Genomic DNA, 27234 nt, shown 5'->3' on the forward strand with positions numbered 1-27234 from the left:
CATGCTCTAGGACAAATAAGCGTAGGGTAGCCACGATTTTTAAAAACGGTTAAAAGGGGTTGGGGGATTGTGTGAGGGGAAACTATCTAAATAACCCAGATACCAAATATTATTGGTACATATCTCACACGGAATGACATATTTCAGAAATTCTTACATTTATTGCACGAATATTTTTACTGAAATGCATTATCTCAAATATCTGTACAATACTGTACTTTCAAACTGCTATATACATATACATGGCTATATATACCAATTTTATTAACATATACAGAGACGCTCAACCCCTATAAACTTATAGCACTTTTGTTTTTGCTCTGAAGAATAGACACCGATACAAATTCACACGTTGAATATAAAAAATTTGTTTTCATAGCACTCCCATATGCCCTCACATATAACTTCGATTCATATGAAAGTGCAAAGAGAAAGCACTTCCATATGAAGCCAAGGCACTTCGGTATGATATTCAAATTTACACCAACAAATCGACAACAAACAATTTTCAAAAATATTGTAGCACTCTTACTGTATACCATGATACACAAAATGGAGGTAGTTCCATTTACGGCCCTATTCTTAGCATTACCGGTAAAATAGTACCCAGAACATTATGTAACCGAAAATCGTTACCAGTTGTTTTATTCGCGATTCTGGCCAAAGTGGTAATGCTGTCATCACCGAAAAACTCACCAGTGTCTGTGGTTAAATTTAAAAGTTTGTTATGGATCGCATTTACGATGGAAGCAGTAAGGAAGGCGGTCGGCATGATGTGGTGGTGCACAGTGGCTAGTCATTGTCGGCTGGGGCGGGTTGCCAACCTTACTGTTCCTGCGCCATAAACAGAAAAAAATTCCTATCATGCCTATCAAACTGAAAGCTGTCAAAATCAAAAAAAAACCTGACAGAAGCGCAGAGACCGACTCAAAACGCTTATAAATTCAAACTAAAACAACATCCGGCCGAACCGGATGTCACGGGCAGACCGTTACAACATTCAACAATTTAAAATTCAAAAAAAAACAAACTTCAAAAAAAACTAAACGCAAAATAAAAATTTACCGAACCGGAAACGACCGGTTACCAAACTCTGAAAATCAAAATCAAAAAAAAAAAACGCTGAAAAATTAAAGGAAAACAAAAAGGCCGAATATACATAGGGGCGCCGCGGGTGGTGTTGCGACGCCCGGTGCATTATCCCACCCTCAAAAACCATGGCCACCGTTGCACCTAAAATTCCGGTGGCCCCTTACCTGCTTTACCCTATGCCTTCTAAATAAAGGGCGACGTCAGCATTCCCATTATAAATACAATTTTTATTCAATACTCATTATTAATGCCTTAAACCTTTTCTCTGAAAAGTCATTGAATTATTAGCCAAATTCTAATATAAACCATACTCTCTAACAACAAAGGTATTCAAATAATTTGCTTATATTTGGTTAACAAAAAAATATATATAAAGTTCTGTTTTGGTTATTATCATAAGGGGTTGCCCTTAAAGTACATTGTTACGATAATCACTTATTATCTGCTTTTTTTTTTTCCACTTACAAAAATTATTATGATGTTATAGTAGAACTTATTTTGCGGGTAACCTAATATCAAATTGGTATAATGCTAGTGCGCATAGTATAATGATAATAATATCTAATATGTACCAAGAGGAGTGTTTACAAAAGCAATAAGGATGAAATTGCGATAGCAATATGTATTACGTGCACGTAGATTACTTTCGTCTTGTTGCTCGAAAGATATTGCCCGCAATAGGGATTCATATATATATATATATATATTGCATTTGTAAGATATAAGAAAAAAAATTAAATTCAAAATCCTTTTGCCAATTCGTGCATAATCGACGAATGGCTGCTGTCGCAAAAAAAATTCTTTAAATTTATGGTTGAGCTCCCAAAAATGAATCGCTAAAATGTTTCACGTGATAGCGACGGCTTATTATCAATAAAATTTATAGAGCTAACTTCACACATTTTAAAGCGACAAAATATATTCTTAAAATGATAAAAAAAAAATGTATGCCTTTTATTTTTTTTGTAAAGCTAATGCTTAGGTAGGTATTAGGTAAATGGAATTATACTCGTAAATTGCTGAATACAATTTTAGTTATATTTAAAGAGTTTTGTTCAATATAATGTATATAAGATGCATTCTCAAATAAACGGCGTATGTTGGAATTAGTGTTGAGCGTTCTAACAGGTAAGTGCTGCTTGACCTGACTGAGACAAAACTGCCTGTTTATTAGTGAACAACCTTTTTAAAATGTGTAAATAATTTTGCATATTAAACTGTTGTTGCATTCTTTAATATCTTGTCAAGTTGCAAAACATAAGTGTTCATGTAGTAATTCTTTTGGTTAGATAATTAATACAAGCTAAACTTAAATAGTGGAAATCATTTATGTGTAACTTTTTTTCTATAATAAGTTAAACTATCCTTTCATCTTTTATGTTGATAATTCTTAAAAAATGTCGTAATTTTGACGAAAAAAAGATCGATACTTGTCGAATGGTTTACCCGGGCTGTAAAAAACCCTCTAAGTACCACTTGGAAGTTCCTTTAACTACCCTGCAAAAATGCTCTCGTCATTCCACGCCGTTTGACTAGTTATTATACAGTCATAGGTTATATTCCTAGTCACATTTGCATGGGCGTGGGTAAGTTTCGTGACCAGAATTTTTTTTGTAGGGTAATTATATCTAAAGTTATACCTTGCTGGTACTTACATGGCCGACAGAGTACGTACCATGGGTCTCTGCCGGCGTGTTGTCGCTGGTGAAGGTGACTTTGCCAGTGAAGCCGACGCTGTTGTTGGTTGTGGTGCGCGGTCTCGGGCGCGCCGTGTTGGTACAGTTGGTGGTTGTTGCGCTCTGGTCCGAGGTAATCGAATGAACCTGGTGGCGATAAAGCTTCGTGCTGGCCTTTACGATCTGGATGACTTGGCCATTTTGGCATTAGTTGTGTTACGCGGCAGCGTACTGCTGGCCCTGGAGGCGGAATTGGTGGTCGGACGCTTTTCCGAAGGTGGTAGTGTACTTCGTAAACGTAGAGAAAGGGGTTTATCTTCGGATTGCAATGGTTCTCATCAACATTCAGCTCAGTGCCGTCCGAATCCGTATCGGAATCACTAAAACTTTCCTCACTAAGTGTGACTGTGAAACGCCGACCTACTTCACTAGATATTATATACGTTGCGCTTGTGTCAACCCGACGCCACCGTGATAAGGTTTATTCCCACTTGTTTGTTCTTCTAGTAGTTGGGCCTGCAATTCCTCGTTGCAGTCTTTTGGTTCTTCCACAATGCTCGCTTGAATACGTGCACAGCCGGTTAGGGTGTTTGGCGATTGGTTAAATATAAGTGGGGATGTGCAGTTGACGTAGCAATAATGTTAATAAAGCAGTTGGCGCTTTGCTATTGACGTTGTGCCAACCTATGTTACACGATCCCCTTTTTTTTATATATCGCCAGGCCGCCACAATTTTAGCTGCAGCCAATCACACTTTTTTCCGGAAACTCATTACCAATCTTTTCTCTAGTGATGGCCGGTCTGTTTTTTTTCTTGTTTTCCGATACTTTTTATCGCAACTTTCGCCCCATCACTAGGTGTGTTCGCGCGAACACGCTCCCAAGTGGACCGTAAACGTAGACCGTAGCAGCAGACCCTAACAAGTGGGTTTTCTTCGCTTTACCCATGGCGGAACGATACAAGGTGGCAGCATGGGACAGCTGAATATAAACTTTTTTTATTTAATTTGATACATCAACTTCCGGCGCAGTACGATTTTGACATTTGTCCATCGAATTTACAAAAACGAAGTACATGGAATTTTTATTTATGTTAGTAGGTATGTCACCATGCTGCCACCGTGTATGGTTCCGCCATGGCTTTACCGAAAATGTGTCACTCGTAGATACGATGTTAAGGAATAAACGGGATGATGTGTATATACATATGTGCATACATGCATACGTTTTTACATAGCTATATTGTAATATATACTGTGAAAGTAAATGGAAACAAATATGTATAGCAAGAGGCAACACTTTTTTACTATTATGTTTACTTATTTGCGCTCACAATTCTTTATTTTTCAGTATTGCCTTTTTTTAAACAACAGCTTTTGTGTGGTTACATCGATGTTACCACCTATTTTAGTGGGTAAACAATTATCCGGCTACTTTCGTGGGCAGAATACCAAAAGGGTACAAAAAAAGTTACCACATGAAGAAAGTTGCCGTGGTGAAGAAAGTTGTTACCACATTAGAATCAGGCTGTTAGTGTGACATTAGCCACTTGACTTTTGCGGGGACAATGACAATTTCACCAAAAGCGAGCTACCAGATTGAAAAATGTTGCAAATTTTTCTAATTTTGATGGATTCACATTAACGAATACGACTAAATTACTTTCATAGTTATTTTAATTAAAAAAGAAAAAAAGTGAGCGCTTTGCCTTGGAAATATTTTAATACAAAATATCTGCCTAAAAAATATTTTTAATAAGTTTTTGAGCTCCCGCACGGCCGTTGTGAACGAATTTTGTAATTGAAATTTAAGTAACTTCCCCATAGGCTACAAGCTTGAAATTTGGAATATAGTTCAGAACCCGATGGCAATGCAATAATAAGAAAAAAAAAACTCTGATAGGTGGCGCATGGATCTATATATTTCAAAAAATTGTATTTGTGCTTCGATTTGGTTCATATTTGGAACACATAATACATACATAAATAGAAAGCGACCTATGAAAAAAAAATCGCCGCTAGGTGGCGCAAGGATCGAGATATTCCAAAAACCGTATTTGTGGTCCGCTTTGGCTCATATTTGGAGCACATAATACACACATGAATAGAAAACGGCCTGTAAAAATCTCCGAAAGGTGGCGCAAGGATTGAGATATTAAAAAAAATCGTATTTGTGGTCCGATTTGGTCCATATGATGTCCGATATGGCTCATATTTGGAACAAATATTACATACAGTCCGGTAGAAATGACATCAAAATATCTTGCAGTTCGAGGAGGGACAAGCATACGTGGCGCCGAGTCGAGTAAAGTCTTTGGAAGGATTATGTATTGAGGCCTTAGATTGTAACAAATTGTCAGGAAAGAGTCCTTGTAATAATGAGTCACTAAATGAACTAAATAGAATGAGATATATAAGAATAATAGGTAATTAAATAAAGACTAAAAACTTGAAAATAAAATAATTAAAAAAAAAATGTTATGTTAAACGGTTTTATTGAAAACACTACTTACATGAAGTAATAATAATACTAAAAGCTAGAAAATATACATACCTACGCCAGGTACTAGTCATCATACTCACCAATCTAGGGCGTTGATCAGACAATTAAATAAAAGCGCCGGACGCGTCAAATTTCTATTGATAGTCATATATAAGACCAACTGAACCTTAATCAGGTTATGCTACGCCTCATATTTTTACAAATTTCACGCGGCCAACGCTTTTATTTAATTTTCTGATCAACGCCCTAGATTGATGAGGAGTGTGATGACGAGCACCTAGGGCATACCTAATTATGTTCTAGCTTTTAGTATTATTATTACTTGATGTAAGTATTGTTTTCAATAAAACCGTTTAACTTAACATTTTCTTTAAATTATTTTATTTATTTCTTCATTTATTGTATAATTCAAGCGTTGCGCTTTACGAGAGCATTGTTAAACCATTTCTTAGGGAGAACATTACCCTGTAGCTCTGCAGGTTAGCCACTAGTTATGAGAGTGTTTTTACCCGTTGTACCAGGGGTCACCTTGGGGCAGCCCCGCCTATACACATTCTGTGCCCTTTTAGCATTGACATAGTTGTGCAGACTTTGGAGGTACAATTTTTTTCAACATGCCTTGAGAACTATCCACTCTAGCGGCATGATAATAGGGCCATGCTAGAACAACAGGATTTTTCGTGTTTTTTTTTCTTCTAGGGGTCAAGCTGCCATAAAGATATGAGTCATTAAGCAATGAATGAGTCATTATCCACTATTTTTCAATAAAATCGCATGTTTTACTGTATTCTCAATCGATATGTATGCACATAAATCGTGCTGAAGCATGTTATTATTGTCTCAGATGACCATTACGTTTTCATCCTAAAGGACATTTCCATCCCGAAAAACCACAATTTCGCCTTATATTATAACGGTATGGCAACGCTACTGGCAAAACAACAAAATCCCCAAATACGTCAAAAAATTTTGAGCGGACCGACCTTCTTTTTTGTATCATGCTGTATACTATAACGTACTTTGAATAATATTTTCATAAAAAATCTTAAAATACTTTAGAAATATTTCTATTTGCTCGCTTTCATATAACCAAATATTATTGGCATTGGACGAGGTAATACCGATTTCACACAGAAACTTAATCGAATCAAAATTTTATTTAATGAAATAATTAAGTTCCTTTTTTCACACAGAGACACTTGCTTCATTAAGCGAACGTCTGTCAACAGCCTTGAAAAAATATTACGCTTTTACAAAAAATTGTTAAAATGGATGGGGGCGTTTTCATCCTTAACCAAAGAGGATCCATTATGATAAGAGCCATCAGTTTGCTACGAGTGGCGAGTAAATCGCTGCAAATCAAAAAATTGATGCCGAATGTTTTCTAGGACATTTTTGAATTGTATCCCATTTATCCATGCGGTATAGGTACCTTGTGCAAATGTGATTTTTGGCAGACCTGTATTTTCTTCCAATGAGTAGCCTTTAGGCTTGGCGAGCATATCGGGAACGCATAGTATGAAATCGGCTCTTCCAGGCCTAGTAGTAACGTGCCATGGTTGACCGTATCAAAAGTTTTTGACAGGTCTAAGGCAACGAGTATTGTGCTATGGTGGGGTTTTTGAGTTAATCTGCAATTTATCTGAGTACTAATGGCATTTAGCGCAGTGGTTGTGCTATGTAATGCTCGGAAGCCATGCTGATAATTGGCTAGTTGCAAATTTACATACGAGTAGGGAAGCAGAATGGCTTCAAGTATCTTGGCTACTGGCGATAGGAGTGATATCGGACGATAAGAATCTCCTATGTTAGTTGGTTTCCCAGGCTTTAGTAGCGGGACCACCTTGGCCATTTTCCATTTCTCGGAGATGACAAAGATGGAAAGGGACAAGTTGACATGTGCTAGATAATTAAATCACTCTTTGCCTAGGTTTTTAAGCATCGGCATGGCTATGCCGTATGGTTTACCATGAACGATGGCATCCTCAAACTTTTTGGCGGTGATGGTTAATGGGGACGCGGTGTATTTATGTTGTTGTGCGCGTCTTTCTGCGCGCCGTCTAACTTTGTCAACCGTAGAATGCATCACATATATCGGCAAAAAACGCTCGCGCATCTGCCAGCACTTTATCGCCAAAGGCGATAGAAATTTTGTCATTGTACTTGGACGGATTCGATAGGGACTTTACAGTGGACCAAAGCTTACCCGCACCGGCAGAGAGGTTACAATTCTTTAAATGTTCCTCCCATTTCGTCCGCTTGTGTTCATCCCCAAGCAATCTGATGCGTTGGTTTATATCCCTTATTTGGGGGTCGCTGGGGTCGTGCTTCTTATAAGGTCACGTTGTCTCGCTAAATTTGCGGCCTCCACCGGAAAATGAAGCCAGAATCCGGAATTTTTCCGGCGAGAAGAATTTTACGAGCTCGTAAACTTTGACATTTCGATACATCACTATGTTGCTAGTAAATAAATGCGCAACAACGTCAAAGTAAGCAGTCACACCTACATACAGGTAAACAGCAAAGCTAAGAGCAAAGAAGAAAGAGAAACAGCCAGACATCGTGTAATCATCAGTTAAGAGCGTATATGACCATGATATGATACATGGCAAACGTCGGATGGGTTGCGGCGGGAGTTAACTCGATCCGCACTCGATTCACTTTCTTGCTAAAATGATATCATTGAATCCGACGGATGCACTGCATTACAATCCGTAAACTGTATTATCAATATAATCAGCTGTGCAATAATTTTAAAACAAATAAATATTTGTTCAATGTGTAATATGGATTCAATAGGGTTTTATTTAGATTTCGATGAAAACACAAGTAAGGATGCAAGACGAAGAGATAAAGCTGTTGAGGTACTCCGGTTACCTGATGATGTGTAAGTTCACGGAGAATATATATTTAGAACAGTTGACGTTATCAATTTATGTGTACTCCTTAGATTTTTTAAACAGTTCCGGCTCAATAAGTTAGCCTTTCAATATGTTCTGGATATATTAAAGCGGGAAATGCCTCCCGCTCGCAACTCATGGTCAATATCACCAGAGCTTAAACTAGAATCCTGTCTAAGATTTTTTGCTGAAGGGGGCTATCAAAATGGTACTGGACAAGATTTTAATATTGGCATGGCGCAATCCACAATTTCCACAGCACTGTCCGACGTTCTTAATATTTTAGAAGCAACACTATGCCCTAGATGGATAAGCCTGACAATGACGGAGACTGAAAAGCTTGAAGCCAAAAGGTATTTTATGGAAAAACAAGAATTCCTGGTATAGTTATGTGTGTAGATGGCACCCATATAAAAATTTTAAAACCTGCTGGGGACAATGCACACCTTTATTATAATAGGAAAGGATATTACAGTATTAATGCCATGATTGTACGTTAATTTCCACAATATAATTTACTACGAAAATAATTTCCTTTCTTAAGATATGTGACCATAAGTTGCGAATAAGATATGTGAATAGCAGATATGCAGGTGCTAGTCACGATTCCTTTATTTGGGAAAATAGCGATGCTTCAACATATTTCCAAGCCTTGTACGAAAATGGAGACAGCACCACCAGATTGTTGGGTATGCTTTAAAAAAAAAAAAAAAATTAACCATACATTTGTAATTTTGTTTTACTTAATCTTGCCCTAGGTGACTCTGGATACCCACTTTTACCCTGTCTGATAACACCCTTTCGAAATGCTGGAGCTAATACACCCCAATGCCGATTCAATAAAAGTCATAGCTCGGGTCGCAATATTGTTGAACGCACTATAGGTGTCTGGAAGAATTGGTGTCGATGCCTGCTTTCCGCTCGCCAACTTCTTTATTCTCCAGAAAAAGTGGCTCAAATTGTAAACGTTGCGGCGGAACTTCATAACATTCGGATCCATTACAATATTTCAGAGGAATATTTAGACGGGGTTTATGAAAACGATGATTATGAAATAGGTGAACCTGTACAACACCAAAGATATACAAATGAAGCAAACCAAATTGGCAATGAAATGTTACAGAACTTTTTGTAAAAGAAAATATATTTATTTTCTCTAAACATATGTATATATTTGTTAAAATTAAATAAAAAAGCCTTCCTGGCAAATGTTGCACTTTAAAAACTAAAGCTAAAAAAAATCACTAATTCAGTCAGATTTAAATACTTATACTTATTTTTTAGGTGTCAGTTGTTTGTTGATCCCTCCTAGCTCAATACTTCAAAGTTCTTTTTTTACCCTCAATTTTTCAACAGCATTCGTCTCCATAGCGATATTGTGCCTTTTTGTCTCTTCAAGAAAAGCTTGGAGAATTTCATTATTTTTTTCTGGTAATCACCCAGCTTTTCTACCGATCTAGTCAGTCGTTTTATATGATCTTTAACATTTCTAAAATGCAGTTCTTGCGCACCAACACCTTCGCTAATTTTTTAATATAAGTTCTCTTCCACACCTATTTGCTTTTCTAATAAATCAAATTGCTCTGGTCTCTTTTTTTTTTTGCGTGCATTGCAAATATTTCGCTGATTTTCTACATTTTTCTTTCCTAAGAACTCATGGTCCATGGCATCTCGTGAAGTAGATAGATTGCTACCCTCACGAGTTCTCTTCGATGTAGATGGAGTAGTGTCATCAACCGTCAGCTCTAAATTTATTGGAGTGGTATTCTCAGTTATTTTCTTCTGAGGAACTCCAAACTGCTTTGCATTTCTAATGCCACCGACACAGTCATTTAGACCTACTAAATCAGCAACATCTTCTTCCAAACTAGTTAGGGGTTGTTGCCTATTTTCTCCTCCATCAGTTGCTTGCATTTCTCTATTGTTGTGTGCCAACTTTTTCTTAACTGCAGTCTTAAAGTCTGACCAAACCTAAAATTAATACGTAATTAAGGATATTTTCAATTAACTATTGAATCATCTACAAACCTTTTTCCATCCTGCAATGGTTTTCGATGGAGGTCCTAGAGAGTTGAGATCATCACGCGCGCCTTGTTCTACCTCGTTTGGAGCATTTCTTGTAAAATTTTTGGCTTTATCGGGATGCGTTTAGATACCAAACATTTAAACTGGTCTCTGCTGGTTGTGCGTTTCCTAAAAAAATGGAATTTTTAATATATTGTCACGGATATTAATATCACTAAGTTATACCATCACTAAGGCGATGCCAAGGCCACGATAAGCAGTATTTACGTCAATAATCAAATCATGTATACACATATATAAGGCAACCGAAAGATGTCACACACAGATGCATTTACTTATACGCCTATGAATGCGCGAGAGACTGTAAGCTACAAACATTCACATCAATAATTCAATCATTATGTATCTACATAAACGAATAAATAATTGCGTCTACACATAAGTACGTATACGAGCAGCGGAGCGGCAATGCACAAACACATGCATATATCTTATCTGAGTTGTCACAAGAGAGAGCAATGAGTTGTGCGCGTAGTTGTGGCTGGCGATTTTGTAGCCGAAACTAACTAGTAACTTCTGGAAATCGAAGAGCCTAGAAGTATGCAGCGTAAACTATAAAAGCGGGGCAGGCGAGTTAGAAGTAGTTCAGTTTGAGTTGAGCAATCAATCAGTTATTGATTAAGCACGCGATCTGGCGGCCAATAGTAGAGTTCAATTTGAATTATCAATCAGTTTGGTTACTAAGCCAGCGAGTAGCAAAGTATAAGTGTCATTGTGAAGTACTTTAATAAAGGCCATTTTTCCATTATTCAATATTAAAAAAAAAAAAACTTAGCAGAGGATTGAAATAAGAGGATTTGCAAGTAAATTCGTTACAATTGGTGTCAGAAGAGGAATTGTTGAATAAATTCCAAAGGACAACAAGGACATGGCAAAGTTCAGTGAATTGAAGTTCCAGCAACTAAAGAAGGAGTTGGAGACCCGTGGATTGAATACAAGCGGCGTTAAACTTGAACTTCAGGCACGGCTACGAGAGGCAATGGAAGCAGAAGGAATTGATGTGGAAGAGTATGTCTTTCATCTTGATGGCGAGGAGACAACAAAAAATGAAGAGAAAAACGAAACATCGCAAACGGTTACCAGCACAGACTTGAACGTGATATTGGCTGCAATATCTGCACAAACGTCGACAGTAACATCGAAAATTGAAGCACAAGAAACACGTATTTCAGAAATGTCGACACTAATTTCTTCACAACTGGAATCGCAGGAAGCACGTATAACATCCAAGATGGAAACTCAACTGGAAGAACAGAAAACATATATGGCATCCAAGATGGAATCACAGGAGACACATATTGCAGAAATGTCGTCAGAAATAACATCGAAGATAGAAGCACAAGAAACACGGATATCCGAAATGTCGGCGCAAATTTCAGCACAGATATCATCGCAGATCTCTGCTCAACTGGAAGAGCAAGAAGGACGAATTTCCTCGAAGTTGGAGGCGCAAGATACAAAAATTTTACAGTTTGAAGAAAAAATCGAGGCCGAGGTGGATGCTTTGAGAGGACGTATCGAGCAGTTGCAACTAAATCGCCCAGCAGTTTCAACGAGTAATCCAAAGGTAAAGACACCATCCTTTGACGGTTCTGTTCCTTTTCAGGTCTCCAAGCTACAGTTTGAGAAGACCGCAGCAGTGAACCAATGGAATGCTGAAAATAAAGTTGCAGCTCTGTTCGTGGCACTGAAAGGGCCTGCCGCGGAAATCTTACAGACTATTCCAGAGTTCGAACGGAACAGTTATGACGCATTGATGGCTGCTGTAGAACGGCGATACGGAAGCGAACACAGGAAACAGATATTTCAAATAGAATTGCAAAACCGCTACCAAAAAGCTAACGAGACTTTGCAGGAGTTTGCTTCGGACATTGAAAGATTGGCTCATCTTGCAAATGCGGATGCACGCGTGGAATACACGGAAAGAGTGAAGATTCAGAGCTTTATAAATGGCATACGGGACGTCGAAACGAAGCGAGCCACATACGAGAACCCAAAGCAAGCATTTTCTGAAACGGTATCCCATGCATTGACTCAGGAAACAGCGTCATTATTGATTAAACCAGCATACAAAGCTCATCGTGTGGAAGTAGAAAGGCCGGAGTGGGTAGATACAATTTTGGAAGCTCTGAAGGGATCACAACAGAAAAATACCGGAGTTATGAAATGTTTCAAGTGCGGTAACCCAGGTCACATTGCACGTCATTGCAGTAGCAATTCCAATAGTTCCAACAATGTGGGTGGCCGTAAACGCAGAGCTGAAGGAGACGAGCAAATCTCCAAATCCACTCAATCGTTAAACTAAAGCGAGTCAGCCGCAAGGGGCGACAGCTGGCTCCCTCAATTGAATGTCCCATAATCTCTATCTCGCAAATTGGAAGAAGGTCAAGCAATCTTACTGTCGGAGGACATGTGGATGGAAAGGAACGTTTACTGACTGTAGATACGGGTGCATCCCATTCCATCATTCGATCAGATTTAGTCAACAAGAAGATAAGGCCATTGCTTGGAGCAAGATTACGTACAGCCACGAGAAAGGACACCCAGGTAATTGGAGAAGTAGAATGTGAAGTAGCAATTGGAACGTCACGGTACTTCACAATTTTATAGTGGCAGGTATTGTTGATGAAATCATAATTGGAGTGGACTTCTTAATCAACCAAGGCATCAAGATCGATATGCAAAGCAAGACGATGCTACGAGGCTACGAGAGAGGCTACAGCAGTAAACGAGTGCTGGTGGAAGAGAGTCAGCAAATACCACCAAAATCAGAAGCAGTCATCTGGGCAAAGGTAGATGGAGATTGTGGGACAAACAAATTGTGGGTTGTCGGAGCAGCAAATAAATCAGCACTGAACATACTTGTAGGAAAAACCCTGGCTATGACAAAACAAGATGGACGTATTCCGGTAAGAGTACTCAATGAGTTCAAGTCACCATTCAATTTGACCAAAGGAGCTATTTTGGGAAGATGCCAAGAGGCCGAAGTAGTTATTAACTGTGAACAGCTCCAGGAATACGTTTCATCTAGTAATACTGATCTTTCAAATGATATCACGGCATGGACGCATGGGCTAGAGGAAGCCTATCAGAGTAAGGCAAAACAACTGCTCATAAAATACGCGAACATATTTGACCAGGATGGTTCCAAACCAGGCCGCACCAATGTTGTGAAACATCAAATTGACACTGGAGATGCGAGGCCGATCCGTCAAGCTCCACGTAGTGTTCCACTGGCGAAGCGGGAAGTTGTGAGTCAAATCATACAAGAAATGAGTGACAGTGGCGTCATCGAACCATCAGCTAGTCCATGGAGCTCACCGGTAGTACTTGTAAAGAAGAAGGATGGAAAAATGAGGTTTTGCGTGGACTACCGAAAGTTGAATGACGTTACGAAAAAGGATAGCTACCCGTTACCAAGAATTGACGACACTCTGGACTCGCTATCTGGTACGAAATGGTTTTCCACACTGGACTTGAAAAGTGGCTACTGGCAAGTTGAGGTGAAGGAGGAAGATAAAGAGAAAACAGCCTTCAGTGTCGGTGATGGTCTTTGGCAATTTACAGTGATGCCTTTTGGACTTTGCAATGCACCAGCTACTTTTGAGAGACTCATGGACCAGGTACTGAAAGGACTACATTGGAAAACATGCTTGGTGTACCTGGACGACATCATCGTATTGGGCAAGAGTTTTGATGAACATCTTAAAAACTTGGAGAAAGTTTTCCGGAGAATAGCTGGCGCTGGTCTGAAGTTAAGTCCCAAAAAGTGTACGCTGTTTAAAAAGGAAGTAAATTATTTGGGCCACAAGGTAACGACAGAAGGTGTCTGTACAGCGAATGAAAAGATAGAGGCAGTAAAGGATTGGCCAAGACCACAGAATCTGCATGAATTGAGAAGTTTCCTGGGGTTGTGCACATATGTGCACGCCGATTTGTACCAAATTTTGCCAGCGTAGCCCATAGTCTCCACGAGCTAACAAGGAAAAATAAAGCTTTTGAATGGAAGAAGGACCAAGAAGTAGCTTTCCAAACATTGAAAGAGCGGTTGTGCACTGCCCCAATGTTGGCATACCCGATTCCAGGAGCAACGTTTATTCTAGATACAGTTGCGAGCGGATATGCTATAGGAGGCGTTTTATCACAACTGGTCGATGGACAAGAGAAGGTAGTTGCATATTATAGCCGTTCAATTGGAAAACCAGAGAGGAACTATTGCGTTACACGGAGAGAGCTGTTGGCATTGGTAGAGTGCATTAAACATTTTCACAAATACCTCTACGGCCAGCGATTCCGTGCCAGGACAGATCACGCAGCGTTGAAATGGCTTCTGCAGTTCCGTAATCCGGAAGGACAATTGGCACGGTGGATCGAGCGACTACAAAGCTATGACTTTTCCATTGAGCATCGAAAAGGTAGTACCCATGGAAATGCTGATGCAATGTCACGAATACCATGTAGTCTGGAATGCAAGCACTGCTCAAAGGCCGAGGCTAAAGAAGACATTATAGATGTCCGGCTAATGACTATAACGTGTACGGATGAATGGGACAAGAAACAACTAAGAAAGTGTCAGCTAGAAGATACAGATCTGTCACATGTTATGCAAGGGGTCGAACGAAACGAAAGACCAAGCAGAGAGGAGATGTCAGCAGAGAGTCCCATTGCGAAGTCATATTGGGCACAGTGGAACAGTTTAGAATTGATATCCGGTTGCTTGCATCGAGTATGTGAGGATGGTCAATGCAAGAAGAAACTGATAGTTGTTCCCAGGAAGAGGATTCCTGACGTGCTCAGCGAGCTGCACAATGGTCCAAGTGGAGGTCATCTTGGAATCACGAAGACACTCGAAAAAATTAAGCAGAGATTCTATTGGGTTGGTTGCCGTCAGTCGGTCACCGAGTGGATTGCCAACTGCGAGGTATGCAACGGAGCGAAAGGGCCCAAAACCCGAAGTCATGGCCAGATGAAGCAGTATATTTCAGGTGCAGCATTTGAAAGGATCGCCATGGATGTCGCAGGTCCATTTCCTACTAGCAACCGCGGAAACAAATACGTACTGGTGGTTATGGATTATTTCAGTAAATGGCCAGAGGTATACCCAATCCCAAACCAAGAAGCAGATACAGTAGCAGAAGTGGTTAAAAACGAATGGGTTGCAAGGTATGGTGTACCAATGGAGTTACATTCTGACCAAGGCAGGAATTTTGAATCAGTTGTGTTCCAAGAAATGGGCAAGAAGTTGGGCATTCGAAAAACACGGACAACTGCATTGCATCCTCAGTCCGATGGTATGGTGGAACGCTTCAATAGAACATTGGAGGAGCATTTAAGGAAAGTTGTAGACAAGTACCATAAGGACTGGGATACACACATATCATTATTCTTGATGGCCTACCGATCGGCAGTACATGACACAACGGGCCAAACTCCCGCAAAGGTAATTTTTGGCAATGACCTTCGACTGCCAGCTGATTTGAAGTATGGGATAGATGCCGATGCGGAGAGGAATGTCAAGAAATCCACTGGTGTCTTGGAAGAAGAGCTGATAGAGATACACGATCTGGTAAGGCAACGAGCAAAGATTATGAGTGACAAGATGAAAGCGAGGTACGATAAAGCAATTAATTCGGAAGGGTTTCAGGAAGGAGATTTGGTGCTGCTATACAACCCACAACGGAAAAAAGGTTTGTCCCCGAAATTGCAGTGTAACTGGGAAGGCCCATACAAAGTTGTAAAACGGATCAACGATGTAGTGTACCGCACACAAACCACGAACCAAAATGAAAGTGGTTCATTTGGAGAGATTAGCAGCGTTTAGATCGAGAGATTTGTCTGACCGGGACGATCAGACTTAGGTGGAGGGCAGTGTCACGGATATTAATATCACTAAGTTATACCATCACTAAGGCGATGCCAAGGCCACGATAAGCAGTATTTACGTCAATAATCAAATCATGTATACACATATATAAGGCAACCGAAAGATGTCACACACAGATGCATTTACTTATACGCCTATGTATGCGCGAGAGACTGTAAACTACAAACATTCACATCAATAATTCAATCACTATGTATCTACATAAACGAATAAATAATTGCGTCTACACATATGTACGTATACGAGTAGCGGAGCGGCAATGCACAAACACATGCATATATCTTATCTGAGTTGTCACAAGAGAGAGCAATGAGTTGTGCACGTAGTTGTGGCTGGCGATTTTGTAGCCGAAACTAACTAGTAACTTCTGGAAATCGAAGAGCCTAGAAGTATGCAGCGTAAACTATAAAAGCGGGGCAGGCGAGTAAGAAGTAATTCAGTTTGAGTTGAGCAATCAATCAGTTATTGATTAAGCACGCGATCTGGCGGCCAATAGTAGAGTTCAATTTGAATTATCAATCAGTTTGGTTATTAAGCCAGCGAGTAGCAAAGTATAAGTGTCATTGTGAAGTACTTTAATAAAGGCCATTTTTCCATTATTCAATATTGGAGTTATTTATTCAACAGTTTAGTGATTCGAACTTAGCAGAGGATTGCAAATAGGAGGATTTGCAAGTAGATTCGTTACAATATGTTACTCAAAAAAGATATATAAAAATATTTTCCCCTACATTTTATTGCTCTCCATCTTTATTTTAATAAGATCCGCAACACAATGAACTACGGATGAAAAACGAGTAAATTTGTTTGAAACGCGGATCGAATGCGTTATCGGTGATGCGATTTACATATTTAATCGATGTTTGAAGAATAAAGATGTTGCATGCGCGAACTTCAGGGGACAGCAGCGGAGATTCACAAAATTCTAGTAGGTCACTTCCACCACACCACAATCTTTAACATAATTCAAGCATGCAAAATACACTGTTTGGAGGTGTAGAGAGAAAAATTAAAATTCTGAACAGATAAATAAAAAAATAAAAAATAAATGTAAGGCGCGATAACCTCCGAAGAGATCTAAGGCCGAGCTTCTCTTCCAATTTGCGTCGTGCTGCTCTTGATTTTCCCTACAAATTGGCCGGACGGGACCTACATGTTTTATGCCGACTCCGAACGGCATCTGCAAGGCAGATGATTTTTCACTGAGAGCTTTTCATGGCAGAAATACACTCGGAGCGCTTGCCAAACTCTGCCGAGGGGCGACCCCACTGTAACAGCAGCCTTATGATCTTACCCTGTTTCCCACTTGGTGCAACCCTGTTGTCTATTGTGAATGGACAACAGGTGTTAAAACAAGTTGAAAACGGGGAGGTCGGCTCGTAATGAAAAGGCGGCCATCATTATTATTAATTTTGGCAGAGACTTGGCGTGTACGACAAATTTACAAAAAGAAAACTAAATCTAAGTCTACGTTAAATTAACTAAGTGCTACTACTTAAATATTAAAAATACTCTTATTCTACAGTAAACAAAACTATATCTAACCTAATTAAACCAAACTAGAACTAAGCATAAAATTCATGTTTGATTGTTTTCTTGGTGTTTGAGTGGAGCGTGCGTGCATTAGCGTGCGCACAAAAACAATTTTTCTGAAGGAGTTCCATAAGGAACCCCACATGGCGACCGTGAGGCAGCTTGCCAAATTTAATGTAGGATGGAGCACTAGGCCACCTTCGTAAGGCAGCGCAATTGGTGAAAATATATAAAACATAAAATGTAAAAATCTACAAAAAAATATAAAATACAAAAATCTACAAAAAAAATATAAAATACAAAAACCTACAATAAAAAATTTAAAATACAAAAATCTTTACAAAAAAAATACAAAATCCAAAAACCTACAAAAAAATATAACACATACAGAGGCTTCGGCATACAAATTGAAGGGAAGCTGTACCCAACATAACGGGACAAGGCAATGTACGGCACCCCGAACCAAGCGAAGCCACTATAAATAACATCAAAATAGCAGCTGCACAAGGAAGCTGAACGAAAATTGTAAGCAGCGAAGTGATGACGGCAGCAGCAGAACAGCAGCAGCGGTGAAAGCGTATGGTGAGGCGTAGCTTGCAGTATGAATGTATGTTTGAGATGTAATATGTAGTTGCTTTTGAAATACATACGTATACATAATTTTTCGTATAAATATTTTTCGATATAATTTTTAAAATTCCTTTAAATTCGGTCAATCTCAAACCAATATTTTTCGCAAAAATACTTAAAATTCCTTTAAATTCGGTCAATTTCAAATCAATATTTTTCGCAAAAATACTTAAAATTTCTTTCAAATTCGATCAACCTCAAATCTATATTTTCCGGAAAAATTCTTAAAACCTAACCGCAATATCGGTTGTTTCTTCAACTTTGCCAATTTTTATAATATTTTCATACATTATAACTCTAAATTTTCATAAGTAAAGCAATTTAGATTTGCAACAATAATGTGTATAGCTTGAAATATAATCAGTCTAAATCAAACGTGAATACATACAATAAAAATACATACTTTTAACATCGTTCAAAATTAAAGTGAAATGGATATTCTCAAATTTATTAGTCAATTAAAGTAGTTTCCGATAATCCCATATATGTAATAGATATAATTCGAAACAAAATTGATACACATACATTTTGCATTTTTTTTTTTGCATCACTTTAAAGTATCTACGACTTTCAAAAAAATTTTTTTTTTGACACAAATCGAAAAAACGAAATTGGCCTTACACATATATACTTTCAATAAATTTTTATAGGGTGAGTATGTATATGCATATATTACATAAATTGTGTCTAAGAGCGAGGCATTTAAGAAAAAAAAAAAGGAAAGACATATGCATATACATAGTACATTGTGCGAAGATTTAAGTAATTTTGAACATATCAAATACTTTGAAATACTTTACCAAACCGTAAAAATTTAATACATCGAAAACTTTATTAACTCACAATACAAAAAAAAAAAAAAAAAAAAACAAACAAACAAAACATTTTGGTGAAACGGTGCGGCCGACACGTAAAATAATGATGAAAATTTAATAAATTTTTACAATTCATACTCCACATTTTGCTGTGTAGCGGTGCGGCCGACACGTTAAATATTAAAATTTAATACTTTTTGTGCAACGGTGCGGCCGTCACGTTAAACAATATTGTAATAAATACTAAATTGCAATAAACATATCACGTCTAAAATTAATACTGTCTTGGAAAATTGGAAAAATAGATCAGGATTCTCTCTTATATACCGTATATGGTAGCACACCCGGTATAAACAATTTTTTTTTTATTCATTGTTCACAGGGAATACAACCCAGCTGTCTCTCAAGTGACTCCAACTTCAAATAATGTCAAATTTATTCAATTCACTAATTCTACTTCAACATTCAATACAAAATTCAAATTAGATTATAAAATCATTCTAAATTTCTTTTCAATTAAAATTGACATTCATAACACAAACTTGCCACTTTTATTAATTCAACTTAGGTGATAAAACCATTTCATATTCACTTTCAACTCAAATTTGTTCACATTCATGTCTCAATCCGCAGCAACAATTCAATTTAGGTTAATACAATACAGGTTACAAAACCATTTCAAATATCTTCTCAATTCAAATGGAAAGAAGGCTTAAGCAGGAAAAAACACATATTAGCTGTGTTTTTGGATTTAAAGCGTGCATTCGAGACGATCGACCAAAACTTAATGCTGAAAAAGCTTTCTTGCATTGGCGTTTCTGGTATAGAACTAAAATGGTTTCAAGACTTCATAATTAACAGATACCAAAGAACAGTGATTGGAACGTCCGTATCGGATAAAAGGGAGGTACCTGTTGGTCTACCTCAAGGGTCTGTGCTGGCACCCATACTGTTCAATATATATATTAATGATATAACTAGCTCCATTAAGCACTGTGAAATAAAATTGTTTGCTGATGATACATTGCTGATGATAAGTGGGAACAATATTACTGAAATATATGCTAAGCTGCAAGAAGATCTAACCAGCGTATATGGTTGGTTATGCGTAAACAGACTAAAAGTGAATGTCAATAAAACGAAATTTATGGTTATATCTAGACGCAATTTTCAAAACAGTGAGCTACAAAACTTAAATATAAATAACGAACTAATTGAAAAAGTCAGCACCTTAAAATACTTGGGAATAAAAATAGATGATAAGCTGAATTTCAACGAGCACGTGGATTATACGGTAGGAAAAATAGCGAAAAAGTTATATTTTACACAACGAACCTGCAAATATTTAAATAGAAGGTATAAAATCATCGTCTACAGATCTATAATCGAACCTCATTTTATTTATTGCCCAACTATATTTTTCATCTTGCGAGATAGTCAGATATACAAGCTACAAAAGCAACAGAACCGCGCTATGAGATTCATTCTCAAAAAACGGTATGACACACCTATCAGAGACATGCTATGCTCTCTTAATTGGCTTAGCATTAGACAGCAACTTTTTTATTATACCATAAAATTTATTAAAAACATAATAGAAGGAACTTTGCCTGCGTATTTGAGGACGAATATAAAATATGTAAAAGATATACACTCTGTAAATACTCGTAATAAAAATGATTTTAATCTGCCGGCTTATAAAACTGAAGCAGACAAATGTAATCTGTATTATAAAGGTCTTAAATCCTATAATGAACTACCGAATGATATTAAATCATGTCATTCCAATAAATTTAAACAAAAATTGTACAATTATTGCAGAACACTACCAATTTAGTGCTGGACAGGCGGACTTCCATAGCATCGATAGAAGTGCAGCGAAACTATACTCTATATTGCTATGTAGCGCCAAGACTTCCAAGCTCTTGTACGCATACAAAAAAGGTTGCCGAAGCACATACTGGGGCGCATCACTCGATTAACTCAGTGCATCGCCGTGCAGATGTTGCCTTCGCGCTTTACTAACATGCGTAAAATGCCTACATACTACACAAGCACAACGCTTTGTTCGCATGATCTGGAAGTCTCCCATCCATAGTACTCCAAGGTAGGACATAGATGTAACTATTCTAGATTGCATAGTCCAGAAGACAATTATAACATGTAAAATAGATTTAAGTTAGGCTTAGGAAAGCCGTAATAAATAAATACATTACATTACATTATTTGTCCTTATTCAGAACTCAAACAATTTAAAATTCTAAAACCATTCCAAATTTCTTTTTCATTCAAATTCGTTCATATTCATACCTCAAACTTGCAACTTTTTCACAACTCGAATTAGATTATAAAATCATTTCAAACTTCTTTTCATTAAAATTTCTTAATGCTTGGATAGCATACAAAGCTGCAAGTGTAAGAGCCTTCCTTTTGCTAATGTCAAATTTCGAAACAAAATTCAAAGAATTGAGAGAAAATTTCTTTAAAATTAGAAAACGCGTTTTACATACAGGTCGTTCTTTACCGACAAGGCAAGAGAAGTTAGATGAATATAAAAATTCTTTAATTAAGGCATATAATAACATTTTAATAGAGGCAAACGGGCATTTTGAAAACCGACCTACGCCAATTGCTGTGAATAAAAGTTTATCACGTTGTAGGGAAGAATTAATTAAATGTTTTACAAAACTCAACTTCACAATTAAAGTACCAACCAACTACATCGACTTAGTCCAAGATAACACTTTTATATCAGATACGGATCGGGAAGAAAAAGAATCCTTCGACGCATACAAAATCGAATTTGAGGAAGAAGAGGAATTCTCTGACTCATCAAAGCCGGAAACACTCGACACTCGCATCGGTGAACAAAGTTGTTTTTTACCTCATACCGAAAATATTTCATTACAAGAAAACTTCTGTGGTTTCGATAACCCAGTCGTTACATCAAACAACTCTTTAGGGCTTTTAACAACTTTCTCAAATTCCAACTAATCTCGTACTAGTTTTCTAGAACCAACAATAATGGCTACACCAGAGCAAAAGAGACAGTTTATTGGGTCGTGGGCGCCTTTATTTAGGGAAAACTATAACGGTGACCCCTTAGCGCTAGACTCCTTCATAGATAAAATTGAACTAGTAGAAGGATGTATAGATCCAGATCTTGTGCCAACTTTCATTTTATTGGTTAAATCGAAGCTCGAAGGGAAAGCAAGAGAAGTAATTCCGACAAATATAACATCTATCCAAGAACTTAAAGATGCTCTTAAAAGTCGAATAAAGCCAGACAATTCAAAAGTCGTTGCAGGGAAAATAACTTCACTAAAAGTTACGAACAATAATTTAACCGAGTTTGCTAAACGAGTAGAGGAATTATCTGATGCTTTAGAGAGGTCTCTAATTATCGAGGGAATATCAAAAGACAAAGCGCACGAGATGGCAGTCGAACAGTCAGTAAACGTCTGTAGGCTAAATACGCGCTCAGACTTAGTCAAATCAATTCTCGCATCAACCTCCTTTAGTGACGCAAAAGACGTCGTAGCAAAAATGATAGTCGAACAAAACAATCAGGCTACAGAAAGGCAGGTATTAGCTTTTCGATCAAGGTTTAACAATCAACCCAACTTTCGCAATAACAATAGAGGCAATAACTACTACAATAACAATAATAGATACAACAACAATAGCAATTTCAACAGGTTCAAAAACAATAATAATTTCAATAGGTACAACAACAATAATAACGCTAGATACAATAATAACAATCAAAATAGGCAAAACAACAACTATAGGCAAAACAACGACAATCGAAAAAATAGTAACTCGCGTAATACTAGCAACAGTCAAAATAGGCTAGAAAACAGAACCAATACTAACGCCGGAAGTTCAAATACGCGAAATAATGCAAACGTTCGCTCTTTAAACTTGGACGCCCCTCAGCAGCGAACACTGAGGGACGAGGAGATAAACGAATAAATATTAAAAATATTTTTTGTCTAAACCTAAACTACTCAGATTTTATCGAAACTCATATAACCGGATCTAACAAATTATGTACATTTTTACTAGATACACAAGCTGATATTTCGCTAATTAAAATTTCTAGCTTAAATAAGCACATTCCCATTAACTATGACGAAATAGTGAATATCACTGGCGTTACATCAGATTCTGTTGCTACTTTGGGTAAAATAAACATAAACCTAAATTTTTCGAATAATCTAGTCGAACACAGCTTACATGTGGTAAAAGATGACTTCAATATCCCATCAGACGGTATACTGGGTAAAGATTTTCTTCATTATAATAAATGTGTAATAAATTATTCAAATAGTAGCATCTCATTCTGGGCAAATAAAGAAAAAGTCATTATGCCAATCCTACACGGAACAGAAAGAGATATGTGTGTCATACCACCAAGATGCGAAGTTTTTCGAATTTTCGACTTAGGTCACTCAACAACTCCACTTTTCGTTGAATCTCAAGAAATACAAAAAGGCGTATTTACCGCAAGATGCATTACAAACTCCAATAACCCAGTCATAAAATTAATCAATACCACAAGTGATGTACAATTCATAAACAAAAACTCTATTAAAACAGAAAACTTATCTAATTATCACGTCTATGTAATTGACAAAACTAAGTCAGATGAGAAGCGAATTAACGAAATAACTTCGATTTTAAAAGATCAAATTCCAAAAGATGCACCATCTGAACTTTTAGATCTATGCATACAATATGCTGACATATTCGCGCTTGACAACGATAAAATGACGTTAAATAATTTTTATGAGCAGAAATTGCGGTTAACCGACAACGAACCAGTGTATATAAAGAACTATCGTCTACCCTATTCGCAGCGGGAAGAAATTAACAGACAGGTTACAAAATTATTAGAAAATGATTTAATAGAAGAAAGCTATTCTAACTACAACAGTCCTCTTATCTTAGTTCCTAAAAAGAAAATAAATGGCAAAAAAGCATACCGAATGTGTGTTGACTTTCGCGCAGTTAACAAGAAGCTAATAGCAGACAAATTTCCATTAGCACGAATCGATGATATTTTAGACAATCTTGGCAGAGCCAAATTTTTCTCAACCTTAGACCTTTTTTCTGGATTCCACCAAATATCATTACACGTAGATTCACGCGATATAACCTCATTTTCTACTGATCGCGGAGCGTATCGATGGAAGGTATTGCCATTTGGTCTGAACATTGCACCAAATTCGTTTTCTAGGATGATGACCATCGCATTTTCAGGAATACCCCCTAATGTAGCTTTTCTTTATGTAGATGACATTATAGTCATCGGCTGTAGCGAATCCCATCACATTAAAAATTTGTCTAAAGTATTCAATACTTGTAGATCATTCAACCTTAAACTCAATCCAAGTAAATGCAATTTTCTAAGACCAGAAGTAACATTCCTAGGACACAAATGCTCAGCTGAAGGTCTGTCACCAGACGAATCTAAAATAGACGCAATTCGTAACTATACTAAGCCAACAGACAAGGACGCTGTAAGAAGGTTTGTAGCTTTTGCCAACTACTACAGACGCTTTATTCCAAACTTTGCATCTCTGGCAGCACCTCTGAACAGACTGAATAGGAAAAGAGTAGAATTTAACTGGGACGAATCATGCGATAAAGCCTTTGATGCACTAAGAGCATCCCTAATGTCACCAAAGATATTACAATACCCAGATTTTTCTAAAGAGTTCGCCATTACAGTAGACGCTTCTAAGACGGGATGTGGAGCGATACTCAGCCAAGAACATCAAGGCAGCGATTTACCCATATGTTATGCGTCAAAATCTTTTAATGAGGCAGAACAAAAGAAAGCCATCATTGAGTTAGAACTATTAGCCATTTATTTTGCCATTAAACAATTCAGACCATACGTTTATGGAAATCACTTTATTGTAAAATCAGATCATAGGCCTTTAGTCTATTTATTCACTATGAAAGACCCATCTTCAAAACTTTCTAGAATTAGACTTGAGTTGGCAGAATACAATTTCACAATAGAGTACATAAAGGGAAAATCAAATGTAGGAGCGGATGCACTTTCTCGCATAACCATTGGCGAAATAAAAGAATCAACCAAAAATATATTTGCAGTTCAGACTAGGGCTATGAGTAAGAAAAAGGATAAATGTAGTTCTACCGGAAATATAGACTTATGTGAAAACATACAAACATTAAACGTGTTTGATAAATTCACTCATAACTTTTCAAAAAAAATTCCTCGTATTAGATCAGAAATATTTCATGATAAAAACAATAAACAATTTTTAAGAATATGCGCGCATATAAAGCATAAAAAAACAATTTTACTTGATTTTGAATTTTCTAACGAAATAAAGAATTTCGATAATTTACTTTCGAGGCTAGAAAAAGAAGCCGGAAAACGCAATATTAAGGAAATAGAATGGCCAAAAAACGATTTAATTTTCAAATATATTACAATTACAAATTTTAAAGAAAGAGGAAATAGGCTTTTACAATTTTTAAAAATTATTTTAATGCATCCAATTGAAACAATCACTGATCAGGAACAAAAATCAAAATTATTAGCAATTTATCACAATGATCCTATCACTGGAGGTCACTGTGGAACGAAAAAATTATACGCCAAATTACGAAACAAATTTTACTGGAAAAACATGACAAAAGACATAGCTAGTTATGTTAGGAAATGCGAAAAATGTCTTCTGAATAAAGTGAAAATAGGAAATAAAGAAGAACTCGTTCTAACTCCTACTCCTAATAAACCTTTTGACATTGTCGTAATTGATACCATAGGCCCATTACCAGAATCGAGATATGGTAATAAGTTCGCGCTTACCATAATCTGCGATCTGACAAAATACTTAGTTACAATATCAATACCTGATAAAAGTGCAAAAACCATCGCGTCAGCACTATTCGAAGGCTTCATTTTAATATACGGTGTTATGAAATCCATTAAATCAGATTTAGGTACTGAATTCAAAAATGAAATTTTGCAAATTTAACCAGTTTATTAAATATTGATCACAACTTTTCTACACCATATCACCACGAAACCGTAGGAACTGTCGAAAGAAACCATAGAGTTTTCAACGAGTACCTACGTGCGTACTTAAATGATTCCTTTGATGATTGGGATACATATTTAAGATATTTTACGTTTTGGCATAACACAACGCCAAATACGGTATTCGATAATAAACTTACTCCCTTTGAATTAATTTTTGGTAAAAAGGCCATTGTGCCATCTGAACTGAAGAACGAAAGAATTGAACCAATTTATAATATCGAAAATTATTCAAAAGAAGTAAAATACCGAATGCAAAAATGCCACGCCTTGGCTAAAGAGTTAGTAGAGAAACACAAAATAAGGAATAAAGATGCATATGACAAAAATGCACAACCAATGGTAGTAAACATAAACGATATGGTTTTAGTTCAAAAAGAACCACGGGAAAAACATAAAAACATATATCAGGGCCCATACCTAGTAACAAGTATAGACGGTGTAAACGTAACCATTTTTGATAATGAAAATAAAAAATACAAAACGGTACATAAAAACCGCATAAGAGGAGTACCTAGGTAAATACAATCGGATGTACCCAATTTCATTTTGAGATAGTCAAAAAAAAAATCTTTTACTATTTCAATACGCTAATAAAGCAAATTTAAATCAAAATTTCTCATACTCTAAAACCATACTTAATTTAAGTAAAAGCACATTTAAATAAAAATATGTCAAAAGATAGGAAACAATACGTATTGTAAGTAAAATAAACAAATAGAGAATGTACGTATAAGTTAATACACAAAACCTATTAAATGAATTTGAATTACAAACAATTTTTTTACAAATTATTAATATTCATATATTTACATATATTGTAGGCTTAAAGCACAGATAAATGTAATTAATTAAATAAAATAAGCTACTTACAGAAAAAAAGAGAATAATAAATAAACTATTAATATTCATATATGTAAATATGTAGGCTTAAAGCACAGATAAATGTAATTAATTAAATAAAATAAGCTACTTACAGAAAAAAAGAGAATAATAAATAAACTATTAATATTCATATATGTAAATATGTAGGC

At 36.9% G+C, this 27234-nt stretch overlaps 2 long non-coding RNA genes across 4 annotated transcripts in view; one reads left to right on the forward strand and one right to left on the reverse strand.

Moving 5' to 3' along the window:
- The first annotated feature begins 8326 nt into the window (after positions 1-8326).
- On the forward strand, positions 8327-9378 carry LOC137243065 (uncharacterized). The gene is made up of 3 exons (XR_010950441.1): positions 8327-8522; positions 8714-8858; positions 8928-9378. It is a non-coding gene; the product is annotated as an uncharacterized lncRNA (long non-coding RNA).
- The window catches only part of LOC137243064 (uncharacterized), a 34497-nt gene continuing 16576 nt past the window's right edge, over positions 9314-27234 (reverse strand). For 2 of the 3 annotated variants that reach the window (XR_010950440.1, XR_010950439.1), the window contains exons 2-3: positions 10198-10362; positions 9314-10140 (exon numbers count right to left, since the gene is read on the reverse strand). This is a non-coding gene — a long non-coding RNA (uncharacterized lncRNA). Of the gene's footprint in view, positions 10141-10197; positions 10363-10419; positions 10557-27234 lie in introns of those variants that run through there. The other variant, XR_010950438.1, reaches the window with a different exon arrangement.

The sequence above is a fragment of the Eurosta solidaginis genome, chromosome 3 (assembly GCF_040869045.1).
Source record: "Eurosta solidaginis isolate ZX-2024a chromosome 3, ASM4086904v1, whole genome shotgun sequence".
In the NCBI taxonomy this organism is placed as follows: Eukaryota; Metazoa; Arthropoda; class Insecta; order Diptera; family Tephritidae; genus Eurosta; species Eurosta solidaginis.